Source organism: Diabrotica undecimpunctata, chromosome 7 (genome assembly GCF_040954645.1).
Source record: "Diabrotica undecimpunctata isolate CICGRU chromosome 7, icDiaUnde3, whole genome shotgun sequence".
NCBI classification, from domain to species: Eukaryota; Metazoa; Arthropoda; class Insecta; order Coleoptera; family Chrysomelidae; genus Diabrotica; species Diabrotica undecimpunctata.
In genome coordinates, this window is record NC_092809.1 from 110,603,677 (window position 1) to 110,621,515 (window position 17,839).

The 17,839-nt window shown below is 33.0% G+C and overlaps 1 protein-coding gene across 8 annotated transcripts in view; it reads left to right on the forward strand.

The window, feature by feature from the left end:
- Positions 1 to 17,839, forward strand: part of CAP (Cbl-associated protein) — a 573,660-nt gene that overhangs the window by 79,935 nt on the left and 475,886 nt on the right. For 7 of the 8 annotated variants that reach the window (XM_072537966.1, XM_072537968.1, XM_072537971.1 and 4 more), the window contains exon 1: positions 6,726 to 6,899. The exons of the other annotated variant lie outside the window; for it this stretch is intronic. The gene's annotated coding sequence lies outside the window, so the exon portion shown is untranslated. Of the gene's footprint in view, positions 1 to 6,725; positions 6,900 to 17,839 lie in introns of those variants that run through there. 8 annotated transcript variants of the gene reach the window in all.

Sequence of the window (17,839 nt, forward strand, 5' to 3'; positions counted from 1 at the left end):
TAAACATTTTAAACTAACATTATTATTATAACCCCACTTTATATTCCTAAAAATTCTTAATTTCTGTCAGTCACTTACTGTATAGTTGGTTGCCTATGCACATGGCTCACTTAAATATATTTACAACATTAAAATACAACTTTTTACAATTATTATATGCTAATTTCTCAAAAATGCCCTCACATAAATAATTTTTATTAAATTCTCTAGTATATAACTTATTAAAATAACCAAATATCTAATATTATCTAATGTGTAACTTATAAATTAATTTTTTAAATAATATCATTTCAACATATATATATATATATATATATATATATATATATATATATATATATATATATATATATATATATATATAACTAAATGGTTAGAGACTAAATTATGGTGTTGATTACTTCTGATCGTACCCAAATATAGTTTAAAAGTATCTTTTTAGATGAACATCCGCACACGAGAGATATGAGACTGAAACAACACATAAATCATGCTGCACGGTTACACTTGATATACATTCTGGTCTAAAACTACAGAAGTGTCGAGTGCAGAAATTTTTAGTAGTGGTAGAAATGTAAAGAATATGAATTTGAACAGGAATGCTTCTATAATACTGTGGAGGGAGCACGTGAAAATATTGGATGCAGTAGATTGCAGCGCAGATTCTATGAAGTAGAGGGTGAAAGTTATATACATGTATCCTTAAACTGTTGAGCTTGATCGGACTTCAGATCACTTTATCCGAGAGCACGTGAGATAGAAGAGGATTCACCCAACATAAAGCCTCTGTATACACTAAACTTTCTGGGAAGAATAGAACCGTGTGAGCTGCTGTAATCACTGAGATGACAAGAAAAATTGAGCTAAATAGATCTTATAGGTTGTAGTGAAACTTCTTCCTAAAATTAAAAAAAACTGTAATAGTAACAGTCCATATCTATTATTTTAATATTTTCTTTCAAAATGTACATATTTGGTAGGTTTGTTAAATTAAAAAATTTATATTTCAATGTAGCAAGGTCTTGTAACAATGTAACAATGAACCGATGCTTGTAGTGGACACAGATTATCTGTATAGCCGACATGAATGTATTTATCACGATTGTCTGATAAATTAATGATAATGGTCATTACCTGCGGGACAACGAGCAGTACACATAATTCAATATTGGCAAACTGAAATTGAAACTTCGCTTAAGGGGATAGTTGTAAAGTTACATGTTCATGTTCTGAGCTAGCTGTATCTAATAATTCGGTGCAAACAAAATGATCAAATTGCTGAACTGGACAAAGGTCCAAGTTTATACTTTTCGTATAATTTATGACTCAATTAGCTTCCGGAATATTGTATGCTGGTTATAAGAGAAAAATATATGAAGTAAGGGGTTTTAAACTAAAGGTTGACAAATAAGTTAATGCTTATTATAAAAAATATTTAAATATAGTAATTTTTTAAAATAATCTATACAAAATAGAACAGATCAGAATGGGACGCACTACTCAAATGGTATCGCATACAGAATGAAGAAGACGTCATACAGGACAATATACAAAAAATTCTATGTGTTCTGTAACGGAGTCTAAAGTTATATTCCATAATAATTCGGGAAAAATATGTTTAGGTTCATTAAAATCATTGACAGCACTTAAAAATTGCAAAAAGTATACAGAGATCACACTTTTCATTGCAATCTATAAAATATACGCCAAAACTATTAACAATTTTTTAACAAATATTACAGAAGCTAATATAGTAGAACAACATGGTTTTTGAAAAGGCAGGTATATAAACAATGTTTCATTAAAAAATGAGGTAAATTTAACTAATGTGAATTTATTTTATTTAAGTAATCGAGTTCTGCATAAGAACAAAAATAGAAATTTACACGATGTGAGGCCGATATTCAATTAAGTAAAACAATTTGGAACCGATACAAAAAGTACAAAAATATTGATCTATTAACAGGGTACAAAAAATGTAGAGCTAAAACAAGGATAATCATAAAAAAAGTAAACAATAATCCTGGCAGAAATACATATCTGGCAATAACAGCAACACAAATATAGCATCGGTTTAAAAAAAGTTAAAAAAATAACATGACAGCACACTTACCAACAAATCGTAAGTGTAGAAAAAGAAGGGGCGTTACTAACTGATCCACAGGATATAGTACATGAACTAGCTGATACCTTTCAAAAATTCTCATCCAGCCAAAATTACAGTAACGAGTTCTTAACTTACAAACAATAGAAGGAGGCTGGAAAAATCTGGAAAAATGACATTGTTATTCCTATTCTTAAACCAAATTCCAACCAGAATCATATCGTCCCATATCATTAACATGTGCTTCATGTAAAGTTAAGGAAAAAATAGTCAACAAAAGATTAAAAGAGGAAGCTAGAACATAATGATCAACTTACCATCGAACAAGCTGGCTTTAGACCAGGCAAATCTACAAACAACAACGTTATAGATCTAGAAAACGCTATTCACGAAGCTTTTAAAAATAATCAAAAATGTACGGCAATTTACTTTGACATAACTCAAGCATTTGATACAGTATGGAAACTCAATAACATCATTTAGATTCATCGTAGCCTTAATTTTTTTTGGTAGGCGAGTTATACGATTTTTAAGTGATCTATCAGAGATATTATGGTAGATTTGTTTGAGGTCATCAAGAAGGGCGTTAATGTTCGTAGTAAATTGGTATGCTTTAGCTAAGGGGTCATGGCAGTCGAAAGAATTTTCCAAGAAACCAATTAGTTCCAGCGAATTAATTGAAAAGGATGATGACTTTGCTGCTATAAGATTTTCTATGATTAAGCGGGCAGACGGGCTGATAGTGGCTGATGGTTTTATATCTTTGATTTTCGATTTTTTTTAGGGGCTGATTTGGGGGCCCGGAAGGAGTTGTCATCGAGGGGATGTGGCTCGATTGGAGTGTGAGTAGTGCGATCTGAAATGGCAATTAAAGGAGGAGAATCGAGGCTTAAGTCAGTTAAATGGGTTTTTTTGATGAGGGCGATAGTAGGAGGTGTAGGTTGAGGTTAATCTAAAGGTAGAGGTGTGATGTTAGATAAATTGTCGGAGGCAGGATTTGGGTCAGAAGTGTGAGAGGTGCCGGAAGGTGCGGTGGGGCTATTGTTGGTGAATTCATGAGGTACTTGGGCGAAACGGGGGTGGGTAGTGGTATCCGGTGGGTTTTGGCAGGTTTCAGCCGTATGTTCGGCTTTTTGACAAAAGAAACATTCTAGTTTGTCTGATGTAACGCAGATTCGGAAGGAAGTGTTTTCAAAATGTATTAATACGGAGGTTTGTATTTTGAAATTTTCTTTATCTGGTATTATGTAGATAGACCGTCGAAAACTTAATATATGGGAATAATCTTCATCGGGTGAGCCTGTACGAATCTGAGATAAGGTGAGGCTAGTTGCAGACCAAGTTCGTTTTTTAATGCCTGCTCGATAAGTTGATTTGGAATCGATGGACATACATTAGATATTAACAATCTTTTAGTTGGGGAAATGAGTCTGCGGATGTGGACGATTTCATTTTTAACGGAAACGGTGGGATTGTTTTAAAGAAGAATATCGACGTCAGAAATAGAAGCAAGAAAGATGCAAATGCGTTGGTTGGATATGCGGGAAGCGTGAGTAATACGCTTTGGTGTTACGATTTCACCGATCGCCTTAATGTAATCGAAGAGAGCTGTATCCGGAAGAGCATTTAATACTATCGCTTGCTTTCTGCTAGGATATGGTATGGCCGCCGGTGTACGTTTTGTTATTTTTGATGTGGTAACAGCTGCGTAGCTTGGAACGGTGGGTTAAAGAAGTATTTTTAAATATTCTGGATGCCAAAATATTTAATGAAAATCAGGCCCAATACCTGGCCTATTAGTGTGTTTGTATCAATTATAAAGTTTACATACCAAGTTGTTTCACAAAAAACTTTTTACTTTCAATAATAACTTGATAACAAATCACATTAACTGACAAGTTTTTTTACTAGAAATACTATTAGAAGAAGCCGAGGTGTTGACTCGTTGGCTTTTCGAATAGGGAAGGAGTGATATTTGATCAACAGTTAAATTGAAAAAGTCATATCCAGCAGTTAGTTTTTTCATGTCGAAAAGTACCTAGCTCACAAAACTTGGGATGCCGATGGTAAAACACTACTCATGATATACAGATCCTTAATTCGTTCTAAAATTGACTACGGATTTGTTGTATATGCATCTGCCAGCATAGCAACGTTAAAACCTTTAAATAATACAAAAATATTTGGATTTTAAAAATTCCAACAGTCAATTGCAGTCTATTACAATTACAAAAAATAGCACCAACCCTAATCGTATCACACAACTCTTCAAAGAGTCTAATTAACTACCCGTCCGATTACACAGTATACTATACAGACGCGTCTAAAACTGAAAATGGAGTCGGAGTGGCAATAATTAACAGCACATCTTCTTCTTCTTAAAGTGCCTATCCGTTCCGGACGTTGGCGATCATCACGGCTATCTTCACTTTGCTTATTGCAGCGCGGAACAGTTCAGTGGTAGTCGTGTTATACCACTTTCGCAAATTTTGAAGCCAGGAAATGCGTCTTCTTCCCGGTCCTCTCTTACCATTTACTTTCCCTTGGAGAATCAGCTGGAGAAGGCCGTAACGTTCTTGATTTCTCATTACATGACCTAGATATTCCAACTTTTTAGTTTTGACGGTCATGAGAATTTCACATTCTTTCCCCATTCTACGCATTCTACGCGTAGAACAGCACATAGAATTCTCAAACATAGAATTCTCAAACTCTCTCAAACTCTATGTAATTTACCAAGCGATACTATACGCAGATTCAAATAAGATAAACAAAATATTAATCTTGACAGATTCGACGTCATCATTACAAAAGATTTGAGAAAAATAGACACTATGACTATAAAATTGAAAGGTTTCAGTGCATATGTATATATATATATATATATATATATACATATATATATATATATATATATATATATATATATATATATATAGCAGTATACTTAACCACTACAATCCCTAGCACAAAAGATCATCGGGGAATATCAGTCAGGATTTAGACAAGGACGACCTACCATCTATCAACTACTCACGGTTAATCGCTTAACCTACCGTGTATAAAGAGAGTAACAAGATTTTTTTGCTAATTGGAATACTCCTACAAATGACCTAAGTTTTGATTCGAATGCATTCGTAAATTGCTCATACACTTTCAAACAATATATCTATATCTGTTGAATAAGCCTCATCCGAATTAACCTTTAGCGAACACTGTATGGTGTGTCATTGGTAATATTAAATCAAATTTGTCATTTACTACTTTGCAACAACTTTATTGAATAATACTGCTAAAAGTTAACTAACAATGGTTCTATTTTTTCTTACATAAAACTGAATGTTTTGTATTGTAGTCTGTATGGTTCATAAGTTAAGCTATTTCTTCATTTCCATATTAATAAGCTGCTTATCTTTTATAAGGTAAACCATGTGCCTTTTTTTTATCTATGAATGTTTGCTTATTTAACTAATTTTTAGATGAACTGATAATGTATATAAATTAATACACGAAACGTCTTGAATAAATGGATGAACTAGCCGATATTCTTTCTTTTATTTTCCAACTTTTAACTGAGAACCCTCCACCTCCACTATAATAGTGAACTACATTTATTACATATATATATATATATATATATATATATATATATATATATATATATATATATATATATTATACAGTGTGGATATCGCCTATGGAATAAAATGATTTTTTATTCTTATTTTATTAATTTTATTTTAGAAAATTATAAAAATCGATGAGAACCGTCTGCTTTGAATTCAAATATGCGCTTTTTAAACCTAAATTTACAGGGTGATTCAAGCAAGTCTATAATCTTTATTTTTACTAAAATACCATGTTTATTTTTGTGTTCTATTCTATCTATTATTAATATTTTTAAATTATGTATAATTATCGTCAGGTCAATAAACACATAATATTTTTAAGTTAGTAATTTATCGCCCTTTAAGAAATGGTATTTAGTTCATCATCATATCAGTAGTACGACTACCCTTCGTGGGACTTGTCCTGTTCTAAGATCTTTCCCCATTCCGATCTATTATGGGTTTTACGCTTCCAGTTGGTGATTTTTAAGGTTTTTAGGTTTTATTCACCTATTCGATATATCAAAATCTGGGTTTTTTTTTTGGTCTTTTTCCGTTGGTACGTGCCTTACGATTTTCTTGGGGGAAAGGTCTTCCTGCATCCATTTTACGTGACCCATAAACAAGAAGAAGAACAAGAGAAAATAATTTTATCAATATTTTCTTAATTTTTACATACTTTCTAGACGGACGATACTTTATTTGGTAAATTTCCATGATATTTATCTTTCAAAGTTAATTTTTTAATAATTTTAGAAATATTATTAAAATATTCCTAAAATTACTATTCAATTACAAAAAGAAACCACGTACAGCACTTAACACATCCACCTTGTTACAAAATCACATTAACTCGAATTGAACTAATTTCTGACCATAATCCCTTAGGGGTACACGTAAAGGGAGCATTTTTCCGGCTTTGTTTAACTGGAAACAGGACATGAAAGACGGCGTCGCCGCTGCAGCATTCTTGATGGTAGTAATCCTAGCTGATCGCCGAGTGCCATGAAACAATCGCAAAACGCGCACGCGACTGTAAAGGTCGCCGAGACGAAAACTAGTGAAAATACGAAGAAGAACTACGTCAGTGAAGTTATTTTATTATACGGAGTTTGTGTGTACAATTTGTGTTTGGAACTTTAAACAAATTTTCCCACTGCGGATTATATTTTAAAGAATACGGAAGGGTGAGATTTTCAGTAAATAATAATAATATATAAATATATATATATATATATATATATATATATATATATATATATATATATATATATATATATATATATATATTCTTTAAACACATTTTTTTTATTTAAATCATTTTCCTGCGTGATCAAAAGTTAATGGGTTTTTTTAACTAAATCATTTTTTCACTTTTTTTTGCTTTTGTTTAATTTTAAGATTTGTTTCTTAATATTTCTTAGATATTATCACTTGTCTGTTTATTGCCTATGCCGCGTTTAATTTCTGATTATTGTTTTGTAGAATTTTAATTAAAACATCGCCAAGTATTTTCTTCGTATTTGCATACTTGCATCGTCTTGTATGGCTATCTCAAATTAATCTCAGGGTTTTACGTCATCCAATCACAGAAATGCAAAAACCAATATTTTAAAAACGAACTACTTTAACGTATTACAAAATGACAAAATTTATGTATACAAATTATTATACAGTTAGTTGGATTTTCTTTTTTTTTTGCTTCCCTACCCTGGGTATGAGAATTTTTTCAGACGCAAAATACTTTCTCGTCTCAACTCTATTTTCTGTATTGATTAATCCCGTATGTTCTGCCAATAGTTTTTTTAAGTCATACGTCATTTCTTCTCCACAAACTATTGATGTCTTTTCTTCCTTCTCGTAATTCCTCGTTTTTATACACATGAAGACCTGAAAAGCTAAGTGCCAAAAGTGAAATTGTTGGGAAAAGTAAACAGAATACAATTTTATTTACAAAAGGTGATTTTAATCAAACAAGTTAATGTAAATAGATGGTTTTGTAATTTTTGTACAGTTTTACAAAAACGAAACAGAGAAAACGCGTGTTAACCATATACTTTTTCAAACAGATCTAAGTCCATTGATATGTTTCACTTCTAAGAGATCTAAGTCCATTGGTATGTTTTACTTTTTAAAGATCTAAGTGCCATCACAGAGTATTTCATAGTAGAAATCTCTGTTTTTTTAATCAATGAAACCTAACATGCTTCTCAAGTCCTTTTTTGTTTTCTGCTAGTGAACCCTTTGTTGGTAGAGTAGTAAGCTCCATGGAAGCTATTTATTCAATAGAAATATTTTTCTTGAGGACGTAGCATTTTTTGTCAAACACATACAGTTCGCTGAAGTTTTTCTTGGTAAGTACGTAGCCAGGTTCGTTTTTATCAATCTTGAAATACTACACTTTGGATATCATTAAATCTTTAGTGTTGATACACATTGCAGATGCTTCGTCAAAATTAAAAAATCTATCTATGCTTAGCAGTCGGAATGGTCTTGATGGTCTGGCAGATCTAATTACGTTTTCCACATCTATAACAGTTTGCATTTTTGCTACCTTAGATCTCTTTTCTATAACTGCGAAGTCCCGGTCTGCTGCAGAAAAGCTGTGACCAGGTACCAAGAACTTATGCTCTACAGACTTAAATAGGCCCAAAGATACTATGTAAATGTACAAGAAAACCATTATACGGTTTTTGACTTGACCACCGCAGTTGTCACTTCATACAACAAGTTTTTTCTTGTAAGCCGGCAGCATACCTGTATTTAAGGCTTGCAATATACAGGAAGCCATCTGACTCCCTCCTCTCTCTGATTGGCCCTCATGCCATATACTCATAATACCGTCATTGGTATTGGTAATATGAATATTAAAATTGTAGCAAGATAATTGCCTTAAATAATACATATCGCTATGTTTAAGTTTCGGAAGAGGAAATACCTTTTGAAGGTCAATCACCACACAACACACTCCACTATTAGGCATTGTGCTGTGAGATGCATCTTTTTTTAATACAATCAAGGCTTTTTCACTTTTTTTATGATGTAGTTCTAGTTCTGTCTTGGCTTTAATTGCTGCAGTCTCTGTTTTTGGTTTGAATATGAAGATAGTCGCACGTTTTACAAGTGTCTACCCTTGGTCTTTTGAACGATAAATTTGGGAAGTCTTTTAAAAATACTTTTCGATAGAATTTGGCACTTACAAAACTAACTGGATATTTCTGTTTAAAAGCGACGAAAAGCCTAGTCATGTTCAATTCGGAGCTTAAGTACTCCTTTTGGAACTTTGAACGGCCGTAGTGACACTCTTCTCGGGGCAAAGAATTAATGTGGTTTTTAAATGAGTTATGGTATATGTTTTGTACATATACCCTAACATATACCCTAACAAAAAGAAATGAGTTAAAACAACAAAAAACAAAAAGAAATGAGTTAGGGTATATGTTTTGTATGGTAATGTGAAAAATGTGGATCGAATAGTGATACCGGTAACCAGAACCTATCCATTAACCCTACTAATTTCAGATTTATCACAAAAGGCTCTACATTTTGCAGGAATAAAATAAAATTGGTAAATATGGCACTTAGATCGATTAGCATTTCAGGTCTTCACATATTGAACTCAACTTCCTTCTCTTCCTCCTCCCATTCTGCGACTTCCAAAACTACAGTTTCTTCATCATCCAATATTTTAACTTCTTTTTCCGACATGTTTTTACCCACCTTTTTCGGCGCAGTACTGACTTTTAAATTTCTTTCTCTTCTTCTTGTTCATCTTGTTCTACACTTGAGTCACCCATTTCCAAAATCAGTTAAATCCACTTGAAAAAATTTGTGGGAATAGGCCAATAACTAGTTGCGTACCTACCGTCATAGGGAACGTGATAAAGTTGTTATCAAAAAAAAATTAAAAAATAAAGCTTTTTCCTAATAAAAATTGTATAAAATTAAAGAAAAAATGTAGGCACTGTAAAATATTAAAAATTTATTATAGCTGATTTTGGAACAGTAATAGGATTTAACTACTTTTGAAACTATTATGTCATAGTATTATATTGTTGTGAGGGCAAAATTTTTGCTTTAGTTAGATTGTTACAATAATGAAGCAATTTTTACTGAAAAGTTTTATTCGTACATTTTTTTAATAGTATTTGGTGTCTATTTTTTTAATCAATAGATTCGTCCTCAGCATTCAGTTCAAAATCATCTTCTTCGTCATCTACAGGATCGATTGGTTGTTGCAACATTTCCTCAAAAAACTTTAACTTCTGGTTGTTTTTCCAGTCTGTTCCATAATGGAGATCCAATAAACACTTTATATCTTTAATTTTCGCGTCTTTAACTGCCACACCTTCTGGTATTTCCGGAACAGCTTGATTTCCGAAAACTTTTCCTCTTTTTAAAACTGACTTGGGCTCACCCGTTTCAAAGTTGTAGTTGGCCTCTCCTTGGATCAAAGCTGTGTTTGGATTTCTTGTAGATCGTGTGAAAATGAATTTTTTAGCTTTTTGAAATTGGAAATGCCACTGTCCTGGAGGTTTTACCACAGCTTCTGTGACACTCTTCCAGTTACTGACAGAGCAGTCTGCACGCAGCTTTATCACAGTACAGGTATTTTTAATGATATCAGTGTATTCGTCTGGATTGTTGATAACACTGAAATTTTGAAACTGTCGTTCTAAAATTTTAAAGACTCGGTCTGGCGGGATGAACGAATGTCCGACTACAGGACAGTATAGTACCACCTTATTCACGTTACGAGGAGCATCCTTAATAAACCAACTGATAAGCATACCAACAACAATGGTGTTTTTATTTTGTCCCCCACAACCATCAGAAAAGAGTTTGACTGTGGTGACATTTTCAAAGTTCGAGTTCTGTAATCTATGGTACAAAGCAGATGCTATTTGATTGGATCCCTTTTGATACTGGTTTTCTGTCCAAAGATAGGAGAATGTGTTGTGGCAATTTCGTGTGGCTTTGGAGTGCCCCTCACATATAACAAAGTTATAAAGATACAACTGACGCATATAGTACGCAGCCTGATCAGGTATTTTAGGCAACACCAAGTTTTTTTGGCAGTCATAGCTGAACACAAGCTCGTTATCATTGTTCTCTCGTAAGAACATATAAAATTTCTCAGCACGAACTTTATGGACTTTCAACTCCAATTTTAAAGCTGCTCGTTTGTCACCATCCTTTTCGGTTGCTGTCTCGCATTCAAGTCGTATACATGTAGAACACTTATCAGTGTATGGGGCATCAAACCCGATATTAAAATTGGTGGCAAACACGTTTCTGAAGAAATCATACTTGCATGTTAATTTGGGAGTTGGATGTTGCTCACTGTACATATACCACATTTTTTTAATGCTCAGTTCACTCGGAAGATATTGTCTGTGTTTGTTCTTTGCTCTACAGTAGTGTTTCTGCACTGGTACAAAAGATTTAATAAAAGTTTTGATGCTTTCTTTCTTTGTGTTAAACTTTTCAACGTGGCGGGCTCCTCCACGAGTTTCAGATGGGAGTACACCCGTCTGAAGAAATTTTTGGCAAAGTAACTGCACCCGGTTTCGACTTTCTTGGAGTATTGCAAGTAATGCCGCTCGACACACTTTAATATTTTCTGTTTTATTGTGTCTTTGCTTAGGTAAGTAGAAACTAGTGCTTACCATTCTTTTTGAGGTACGTTCTGGAATCCGGGTTCTTTTTGCAGAAAAAACCATAACATGTTGCAGAATAAATTGTGTCTTCGATTGTAGGTCCGCATCTTTGTAATATCTGCGATGGATTTTTGTTACGTCTTGCAAGGAAAGCTCTGAGCATCGATACTTGCTTTTGCTTGGATGTTTGCAGTTTGGCATTTGAGGAAATCCCTTTGGACGGTGCCTAAAAAAACAAATTTGTTACACTTTCAGTTACCTAATCGCTTTCGCTGTAGTTGACGTTATGAGAGTTTAGGAAAGATTAGCCTGAATCTAAAGGTATAAGTAAAGACGAATAATAACGGATTATAAAAGGTGTCTCGTAAATGTGCCAATAAATTTCAGGGGATAAAAGTATACCTCTAAAAAACATTAAAAATGGTTATGTTAACATACCATTCAAAATGTGTCGTTGTTGAGATACTTTTTTTGTATTGTTTGCCGATATCTCTTAAAATTTTAGTACCTACTGTAGATATGATGAAAGTTTGTATACTAGTACTACTTGATAAAACAAGCATTTTTTTTCTAAATTGATCATTTCCAGAGGCGCAGATACAGAGTAAATTTTGGGTTTTTATCCCAATAACTTCTACGTCACTGTAAAATAATGAAGGTTGTTGGCATATTGACGAAACACTGTATAAATTTTTATTATAATAATTACAATTAACTTACCTAGATACTTTTGCAATGGTTTTTTTTCAAGTGGAAGGATTGCTTTTTCGTTTTTTAGCCAAAGAACCAGTTGCCTCTGCTATTACTTCAACATTATCAACGATTTCAGGATTTTCCGCTGGCCCCTCCATGATATTAAGAACTGTATCGTCCAGTAAAAGCACCTATTATGGTTTATTTTAATGTTTTGAAAAAAAAAAATAGTGTTATGCTTTTAGGTTTGTCTCAATACTACAATACAAGCGCTTCTATTTCTCACAAAAAATGTTTAACTACCTGCTTCGGTGGTCGATTTGTAACTAACAGTGGCTGTGGCACCGAACTCATGGTCATGTGGGTTTAGTATTTCTTTTAACTTGTTTTGACACCGTGACAGATTTAACTGGTTTTGAAACCGACCACCGAATACATTTAACTGCTTTTGGAACAGTCCGAACTTTTCAGCCGGTATTTTCAACGCAATGTAACTAAGTTTGGAACAGTTTGAAGATACACACATGTAAGGAGACTAACAAAGAATTCATTGAAATCATAACGTCCATTTTTTTAAATTTTGGATTTAACTGATTATGGAACGGGGCGACACACTTGTGTCCACCTGTATAAGCGTTACACTTATTTCCTTCCTATTTTTTCACCTCCTTTTCTTCCCCTCTTTTATTTTATCGGTGTCCATCTTTTGCTATACCACACTTCTCATTCCTTTAATTTCAATAGTGTTGTCAAAACATCTACATCATTTCCTGCGTCCTTTTCTACTTCCTCCTCTTTACTTTCTTCTTTCTTGTTAGTCATTAATGTACCCACCTTATTTGGCCCTGTTCTGACTTTTTGCTCCTCTTCTTCTTCCATCAAACCTTGTTCCATTATATTCCCTCCAAATTTTATATATTTGTGTGCAAAATTAATTTTCGTTCCATACTTATCCAATTCATCCACTCCAATAACAATATCATATTTCATGTCCTCAATTATGAAACAATTTATCAAATATTCCATAATTTTAATTCTCAATGTCAAAACAATAGCCTCTTTCGTAGTCGAAATCTTTTTTGAATTCGCACTTCATAACTTTATTCGAGAAATATTATACTTTTGATAATTTAGTCCTAAGTCATTTATCAATTGTTTATTAACGAATGATTCCTCTGAACCAGTGTTCAAAAGTATATTTACCTTTTTATTTTTAATATATCCATGTAGCATAACCAAATTATTGCGCACGTATTTAATCTTTTTTCTCGCTAAAGTGATAAATTCCCTAAGTTTAATATATATATATATATATATATATATATATATATATATATATATATATATATATATATATATATATATATATACGAGGCGTGTTTTTTAAGTAAGTACCGTTTTGGAATTTAAAAAAGACGTGCAAAGATATGGCAATAATTTTATTTTTACATGAAAGCCTGTACCTTAATCTACTTTTCTACATAATTTCCGTGAATATTGAGGCACTTGTCATAACGTGGCACCAGTTTTTGAATACCCTTCTGATAAAATTTTGCCGCCCGACTTGTTAACCACTGCATCACAAATGTTTCGACTTCGTTATCGTCTTGAAGACGCTGACCGCCCAGGTGTTTCTTCAAGTGTTGGAACAAATGGTAGTCGCTGGGCGCCAGATCAGGGCTGTATGGAGGATGATCTAGAGTTTCCCATTTAAATGATTTGATGAGATCTTTGGTCTGATTAGCCACATGTGGACGGGCATTGTCATGCAGCAAAACGATACCCTTACTTAACTTGCCACGTCTTTTGTTCTGGATTGCACGACGCAGATTTTTCAATGTTTCACAATAAGACGCTGCATTGATTGTCTCATTAAGAGGCAGAAACTCCACTAGCAATACTCCTTTTCTGTCCCAAAAAACTGTGCACATGATTTTCCGGGCAGAAATTGTTTGCTTAAACTTCAATCTTTTGGGTGATAATATATGTCGCCATTCCATGGATTGTTGTTTCGATTCTGGTGTGACGTAGGCCACCCACGTTTCGTCACCAGTAACAATTTGGTCTAAAAAATCTTCACCTTCACTGTGGTACCGCTTAAGGAAAGTCAATGCACTGCCTAAACGTTGGGTTTTGTGCAAATCCGTCAACATTTTTGGAACCCAACGTGAACACAATTTCCGGTAATTCAAGTTCTCGGTAACAATGCGATACAAAACACTACGAGAATACTGAGGAAAGCAGTCGGACAATGATGAAATTGTAAAACGTCTGTTTTCTCTCACCTTTTTGTCCACTTTCTGCACCAAATTTTCATTAACGACCGAAGGACGCCCACTCCGTTCTTCATCATGCACATTTGTGCGGCCATTTTTAAATGCTCTCACCCATTTCCTTACCATTCCATCACTCGTAATGTTTTGTCCGTAAACTTTAACGATCTCACGATGAATATCAATCGGTTTTACGCCTTTAGCACTAATAAATCGAATAACAGCCTGTACTTCACAATCAGCGTGACTCACGATTGTTGGAGGCATCTTAAACACTGGAGTAAACAAGTATACAATGAAGAATCAGACTGTAATGGCGTCAGTGCGTAGACCAGCGCTCATGCGCGGAATGCCGACCGTACCGCTGTGGCGGCGGAATCGCAAAACGGTACTTACTTAAAATACATGCCTCGTATATATATATATATATATATATATATATATATATATATATATATATATATATATATATATTCCTGAATTCAATTTTATCACTGTTTTTAGTAAGTGCCCTTCCGAAAAAACGGCCCTGTTCTATTGTTTTCTACTTCCTCATTGTCTATTTCTTGATGTCCTTGTTCATCTTCTCCTTCTCTGATTAAACGTAGGTTGTTTATTTCTCTGTTTTGTGTTCTTCCTTGTCCATTGTTTTTGTTATATTGGTTTCCTTTATTAAAGTTTTCCCGTCCTGGATTTGGCTGATATGATTGACTGTTATAATTTTCCCCATTGTTTTGAAATCTATTTCGCTGATATCCATTTCTGTTCTTCTGATATCTATTTTAATGAAAATTGTTTGAATGTCTTCGTCCTCCATTATCCCCATATCCATTGTATCGGTAGGGATTGTCACTACGAGCCGGTCTGTAGTTGAGTGTGCGGTTTTTTTTATTGTTCCCATTGTTTTCCGTTTGCCTACCTGTCCTTTTTTCTTTTCTTCGGGACTCTGTTACAGCTAAGAACTGGCATAAACTGTCCATGTCCCTATATGCTTGCAAGGTGACATGGTCTTCCATTGTATTGTCAAAATATCTTGCTGTCTATTCAACTAGCTGTTCTTCCAGATAATTATAATTTAAATATTGCCCACTGGCGTATACTAGTAACGCATATCTTTTTTCGGATATTCCTAGTTTCTCGTTATATTTCCCATTTTGTAGTTCACTATTCACGACCATCTGTTTCTTTTTTCTCCAATAATAACTAAAAAATTTCCTTTAAAAATCTTCCTAATCTTGTAACTCATTTTGCTTACTCTCGAACCATAATGTTGCTCCTTCCTTAAAATGATTCCTTATCATATCCTTAGCCTCTTCAAAATCTTTAAATCCTCTTTTTTTTTATTTTTCAGCCACCTAATAAATGGAACTGAGTGCTGTTTCTTTATATTCCCGCCAAACTGGACCTTATTTTCTGCTCCATTGTGTATAATCGCTTGTCTTCGTTCTCCAGTATAATGTTGTTTTTACTTCCAATAATTTCTTATCTATTTTTTCCAATTAATCCTCTATTTCCTCGTCATTACGTTCTATATGTTTCTCCAATTTCTGTAGTTTCTTGGTATGTTTTTTTTTTAAATTTTGGCTAACTTCCTTTGTTTTCTGCTCTATTTCATGTTTTACCTGTTGTATAAACATTTGTACCTCCTCTTTATGCTGCTATAGTCTCTGTTCCATTTGTTTAAAACCTAGATCTTGTCTTTTACTGGTTTCGCCTGTAGGTTTTTTTATTCTTTCTGCTTATCTTTTACTGTTTTATTCTTGTATTTGTAGCATTTGTAATATTCTATCCATTGTTAACATTTCTGTGCTACTCTCCTTGATTGTTGTTTCTGCAATTTTATTATTTACATACATTTCTATATACATTTTCTATTTCTTCCTCGCTACAACATTCTTCGAAAGTTGTCATCAGTCGAAACCAATTAAAATATTATCTTTGCCTATTCCCCACGAATGTTGATCAATTTAAATTGAATGTAAAAAATTATTCAAAGCGAAAAAGGTTTGAGTAATAAAAATCAAAACTAAATTCGTCGAAATTTGACAGTGAAAAAAAATTAGAAAAATCCTGTAAGAAATTATATATTTTCCAGTACACTTTGTCTGCTTTTGCCCCACACGTTGGGTGACAATTGTTTTGATTATTTTTACTTTCTTAATGTGGTTATTTAGGAAAAAATTTTACTTATATTTATTTTTAATTAATAAAGAATCAAAACTTTTTTTTGTTAAAGACTACTTCAAATTGATAAATAACCTCAAGGCTTTACGTCATCCAATCACAGAAATGAAAAAACCAATATTTTAAAAAGGAACTACTATAACGTATTACAAAATGACAAAATTTATGTACACAAATTATTATACAGTTAGATAGTTAAATTTTCTTTTTTTATTCTCTGCCTATTATTATAGACTGACACAACTGAAAATAAAGACAAAAGCTTAGAAAACCGAAGATTTCTAAGTGTTCGAAACCAAATTCAGATTAATACCTAGATCTCTGCCTTTTACAATTTTCAAGGCAAACAGACAGTGAGATTTGATTTGATTTGAAAAGATAATTTTTTCGTTTTTTAAACATTTATTTATTTATTTTATTATTATTTATTTATTATTTAAACATTCTACTTTATAATTCAACAATGATTGCTGTAATAAATATATGTTAAAAAAAAACACCTATTTATTAAAGAATTTGAAAAAAAATGTTATTAATAATTTTAGAGATTGGAAAAAGGGCTTGCTCTTGGTGTCAGACAATAATAGAACCGTTAGTTTTCTCGTTAAAGCAAGGCATACAGAAAAAATTAGCTGGTTATTTATCACTTTTTTGCAGTGACCGTTTTTCGGTCATGTTTGGGGGGGTGGACACCCTTACCATCCCATCTATGGCGTCAGAGAATATTATTTCCTTTTATTATTCACTGAAATCAAGCCATTCAATAAATATGGCAAGAGTATGTATCATTTTTGCACATGTTGTGAAACGGTCATGTGTCGGAAAATATAGGGGGAAAACGCCCCCAAACCAAAAAAAGTCACAGACGAAAACTGTGGTAGACTTGCTCTAAGGAAGCCGTACAAGAAGTTTCAAGAGAGTATAAATCTCTAAAAAATTTGCCGGCGGGCACTCTAACTATTGCTACTTGCGCAATTGATAGCACCGCTAATTTTTTTCTTAATTTTTTTTTTAGTAATAATGCTAAACTGTATGTATTTAGTTTTTTTTTTATTTTTAATTTACTATTTTACGGATTTGCAAAATCTATCGTAGTCACACTTTCTATTTTCGACAGGCGTCTTGTTTTTGCATTGTTTAGTAATCCATAAAAGCAATAGTTTTGTAAGACAAACTTATTCAACTATAATATGACGGTAATTTAATTGCCTTTTTAACGTTTTTTTCATAGTTTATGAATGTGTAATTATTAATAAAGATTTACAACTTAAGTTTATTACTACAAAAGAATATATTATGTATAGTGTTTTTATTCAT